Source organism: Morone saxatilis, unplaced genomic scaffold (assembly GCF_004916995.1).
Source record: "Morone saxatilis isolate NCDOM2014 unplaced genomic scaffold, NCSU_SB_2.0 Contig17, whole genome shotgun sequence".
Classification (NCBI taxonomy): Eukaryota; Metazoa; Chordata; class Actinopteri; family Moronidae; genus Morone; species Morone saxatilis.
The window spans coordinates 6589080-6594560 of record NW_023339729.1 but is presented as its reverse complement, the minus strand read 5'-3'; the positions used below and the strand labels follow the sequence as shown (position 1 = coordinate 6594560).

General features: G+C 40.9%; 1 protein-coding gene across 4 annotated transcripts in view; it reads left to right on the top strand.

Annotated features, from left to right (window-relative positions):
- Nucleotides 1-5481, top strand: part of LOC118326772 (regulator of G-protein signaling 12-like) — a 44181-nt gene that overhangs the window by 10449 nt on the left and 28251 nt on the right. The gene's annotated exons all lie outside the window — the stretch shown is intronic.

The following is a 5481-nucleotide window of genomic DNA, read 5'->3' as shown; positions in this document are numbered from 1 at the left end:
CATAGTAGCACACACGCACACACACCGCACACACACACACACACACACACACACACACTCTCACTCTCACATACAGTACTCTGCCAAGTGTTATTGCATTGCTCAAGCCTGTTCTGACCGCTGTGTTATTGTCACATTTGAGCCACACACGTACCATCCATCTCTAATAATAGCAGCTCATGCGCATTATACATCCTCACATGACACGTAAAGCCCTCTTCTCACATCACCGTGGCAACATACACACTGTCGTGGACAGGGCTATCGTATAGAAAGAGCAGACATTTAAAGGCTGGTTTTTATGGACTGGGATTGGTGTACAGCAGGGCTAAATTGGTCCGCCAGATGTTTCTAGCAAAGAAAAAACAATTAAAAAGCATATAATATTATTAAATGTTTATGCTCTTGTAGACAGGTGTTTTAGAGGAAAAATTCATGGGCAAGAAAAGAAAGAACTCCCGCACACTGTCCTTTTCCCACTAGGTAAAAACTGTTTTTGCCTGATGAAGGTCTAAGGACTGGAACGCAAGTAAAAGGAAAGTGTGCAGGAGCTCTCTCTTCTTTTGCCCGTGGAAGTTTTGTGAGGTAAAAATGCTCTTTAAATATGTAGAATCCCTAACTGATTATTTTTCATAATCTGAGCACAGCGGACAGAGTGACAGCCTGTGCAGGAAGTCAGTCAATTAGGGGAACTTAGAACTACTTCCATTTTTCATCTTAAAAATAAAAAAATAAAAAGTTTCAGTTTTGGAATTACTAAACTGAGGTTGCTATTTGATATATGCAGCCATACACCGAGGTGTAGAAGGATTGCATATTCTGCTGAGTGGGCTCAGTATGGCTACACTGTTGCAAGAATTATACTTTTGCTCTCCTTTTAGCTGCAAGAAATGACCTGATATCCAGTCATTTGAGAGCCATGAGTTTTGTCTAACAATATGCCTATTTAGTTCTACTTTACAACATTTTCTAAAGAGAAAGACTGCAGTGGCGGCTGTAGTACTCAGGCAGGAACGATACAATAGACTGCTATTATGGCTACCACTGTAAATGCCCTTGAGGGAAGGCCTAGGTTTGCAGAAGGTTATATTAATGTTAGTTGTGTTGGGATTTAAATATATGATGTTCAGTTTCTAGCAGCTATTTCTGTCAGTTTTTTTTATCTTAATGTGAGTGAAAAAACAGGTATCTAAGTAGCTACAGGATAATACTGTACCTTCGAGTTAAACATACCGAGTGTTCTTCTCATTATGGCCTGTATGCGTCTGTGTGTGGAGGTTAGCGAGACCAAAGCAGAGTCCTTCTGTCTGTGAGCACGATTCATAACGGTAGTTCTGGTCCTAAGATAGAGATCAGGAGAAAGCTAAATGTTTCCGCCGTTTAGTGGCTACTGAGGCACCTTGGGAGCAGATAAGCAGATCCCACACTGTCGCTTCAGTAGTGAATTTTTTTTAATATACATTTTTGGCATTCTTCCTTTACTGGACAGCACAGTAGAAAGAGACAGGAAATATGGGGAGAGAGGGAGCGAGACTGGGAATAACATGCTACAGTTCCTGGCTGGATTCAAACTGGACATGTTACGTCTTAAACTAATGGCCCAAAAATGGCTGTGTATAGTTTTTATAAGAAATAAATTCTGATTGAAGCAAATTCCTCAAAACTAAAATCAATTTGCAAATCACTTGGTGCCTCAGATTGTCTTTCCTGCCCACAAACTCACAATGTTGCTTGGTTTCACCCTTAAACTATAAATTATTTTCTCAGTCCAAATGTATCTTTCATACAAATATGTTCATTTCAGTTATAAAACAAATAAGAATGAAAATGATTCATCAGCAGGTGATTACATCAGAAGCTCCAGTGCATTTTTGCAGACATTTGAATTGCCCACCATTTTGTGTGTTCAAACGGGTAGATCTTTCTGTCTCATTGCCAAACCATCCCATGGCAGGGTTTCTCTCCCCCCACAACCCTCCATCCCCCTCTATTCTACCTTTTTCTTCCGGTCGTTAGGCCTTTTTCTCTTGCAGCACATGCGGTAATGTCCACAAACAGAGAGGTCTTTGTGTTGTGGGAGAGGGGAGGAGAGAGAGATGAGTGTGTGTGTGTGTGTGTGTTTGTGTGTGTGTGTGTTTGTGTGGTGATGATGGTGGGGGGTAATGGGGTTTGAAGTGTTGGCTTGCACTTCTAATGAGCTCTGATGAGCAACAAGCTGACATTCCCCTCGTTAGTGAGGCATCAACACAAAAGCACATACAGTATATAACACTCACATGCATTAACACACACACACACACACCACACCCACACACACACCACACACCACACACACACACACACACACACACAGTTTTTCAGCCATCTTGTTAGGGCTGTGCCATTTGGAGGTTACTCCGCAGCTTTCAGACTTCATTGCTGTATTGAAGTGCATGTTGGAGTGTGCGTTGTGTGTGTGGTGTGTGCACGCAGTACTGTACTATATTATTATATATATATATATGTGTGTGTTTATGTCTGCCAGAGCTTGAGGCTTGCAGCTTATCTTGTGATGGGTCTGATTGTAGAGCTTAACCATTACACACTCACACACACATGCAAACAACAAAACAAACAAACAGACAATGTCTTATGACAGCAGTAAGGGGAAGGAAGCCAGGCCAGACACATCTGCTTTCCTCCAGTTGTGTGTGTCTGGATTTCAGTTGTCTGATGAACTGCCATATGTGTCATATATACGCACTCAGGCTAAGGGACACTGTTAAATAAAACCACAGAAAGCTATTGTAGAGTGCACCTTCAACCAGATGAAAAAACAGCCTCACATGCAGCTAAGTGAATTAACCATTTCGAAGGACACGAACAATCCTCAAGTGGTCCTCCAAGGTTGAAGCCCGAACAGCAAGGTGATTGTCGGCACGCAATTGTATCAGCCATTTACCAAAATAAGACCGATTAATGAAAACAAGCTAAAAAAATCATTCAGAGGTTGAACGCACAAATATAAGTACCAAACGATAGGCTGATTACAAGGCTGATTGCTGCTGTTTCCTCCATGAGCTGCAACATAATGATAGGTGGAGGAAGATGCAGTTTCTCTCCAGTGGAGCTCAAGTGTTGGTGGGAGAGACAATTCCAACACAAGCTCTGCAGCACAACAAAGCTGTTTTACCTGCCCCGGCAGTGTTCTCTCTCTGTCCGTCTGGGCATCCAATTTGCTGCTTTCTAACAAAGTAATAGTTTTATTCTGACTGCAGCCCAGTTGTAAGGCATTCTGCGGATTGGATGCTGCTGCACATGGTGTAAAATTCTGGCAGACATGAATGCAAACATTTATTAAATATAATTTTTGAAGGGGATTTTATATAGTTTACAAGCAAGTTAATGTGAGCTCCCCCTGTTTCAGTCTTCTGCTAATTTTACAAGCAAGTAAAAGAAAGCATTGACTAGCCACTTATGGGCTGCCTACAGTATAATAGGTGGTTTGTGAATTGGACAGTGCTGTTGTTCAGCTCAATGCTGATAACAAATTAAATAATTCATGTACAAGAATAGTTAAAGTAATACTGAACACTTATAAACACTTAAAATGATCAAATGAATGGTCATGAAAATAAGAGGATTTACAAAATTATACATTGCTTATTACTTATTTAATTTTTGCTGAGAATAACATTAGGAACAACAACGTCAAAGTCAGTCAGCAGTTACTACCAAGCTTATCTATCTATCACCAACTTCATCGATGTGACCCTGTGTGTGTGCTTATGTTATTATGTGTACATGTTTGTTTTTGCATTTTTTTAAAAGCTAATTGATTTAGAGCCCTAATGTTGGCTTCTTCCCCACTGAGACAAATGTAGTCTGTTTTTCCATGGGGAAGGGTGGGAACTCTCAAATGATCTTGCACACAAACACGCATCATGGCTTCTAACCCTAAGACACGCACCTGACTGCTCTGAGGTCAGATCACATTAAAGCAATATTTGAACTTTGTTGGAACATGTTCAGTTTTAGTGAAAGTTCAGGATCAGTCAGCCTCCCAACAAACCTCCACTAATCTAATGCTACGTTCACATTTTTTCCAAGTCCATCTTAATAACAATCACAAGCCCTTATGTACATTAAAAACATTGCTGGTCACTGTTCTCATTCCTCCTGTCTTTACTGGCTATTAACAGATCCCTTTCTAATGTGATTACAATCTGAGAAATCTAAGACAAAATCTACAGCCCTTGTTCCGTGCAAAAATGCATTCTAAAGTTCAGCTGAAGCTAATATGTGGCTTCAGAGTTCATCAAAACAAGTCTTCTTCCCAAGTCATGGTAATTTCAGTGCTAAGTTCCCTCTTTCTGTATCCACAGATAGTGTTTCCTTTCTGAGCTGCAGGTGAGCACACTAACAAAAAGAGTACATTTTGTACTAAAAAGCTACCCACTTGATTTGACCAACTGTGGCTGTGGTGGTGCTATGTTACACTTGCAAAGCATTCTTTCACAGAACGAGGACTGTGTCCCTCATCACTTACATCTTCTCGTCTTCTGCCCAGTTTGGACAGAGGAAATGATTAAAGCAACCAAAAATAGTTTGGGCATGTGAATATTGTTTTAAGACAGACATGAAAAATTGTCCATTTAATGGCTCAGTTGCTCAGTTGTTGTTCTATTTTCTGTGGAGGAGCACATCAATTCCCATGATGCCGCTCAATACTATTATTCATCCCCGTCTCGTTAGTGCCAAAGCCTTTCACTTATTAATGCCCACTTCCACGTGTCCCAGTTTGAAATTTGTGGTCTCAAATCCAACCCGAGATATAACCCTAATGAGGTCATCACTGTTATTTTCTCAGACTTAAGAAGCTTCCAGTGTAGGCACAGAGGGATATTATACAACTGGTTTTTACAAGTTGAGTCGCACTTAATTGGTGGGGTTCCCTTTAAACAAAAATATATTCTTTTATATCCTGTGTGACCTGCTTTTTACACATAGCCTATATCAGTGTTGAAAATGGAAATGGACACATGAATAGACTTTGTAGTTGTCCACATCTCCTAGTTACAATACAATATTATGTGAAAACAGGACCTAAATATTGAGTACTTCAAAACACTTCCCAAAACTGTTTCAAAGTGGCATTCTAATGAGCCATATTGTGAAAAACATTGTGTTCCTGTGGGTTGACATTGAATGCCTCCTGTATAGTGCTCTCTTGGTTATTTATCAGTGCTGAGTGTGAGGTGAGGTTGTGCTTCACCCGCTGTCCTCACCCCCGGGCCAAGTGAAGGACGGGCGGGAGGGTGTGTATGTGTGTGTCGGGGGGGGGCATGTAGAGGAATGCAGTTCAATCTTACAATCTTAGTTCAGGTGTACATAGCCTAATCATTGCTAAAGATATCAATCCTTGCTGTCAAATGGAGGATCTCCCTGTTTTCTCTACATATCTCTTTCTTTGTCTTCCTGTCTGCCTGCACTCCCCCCCCC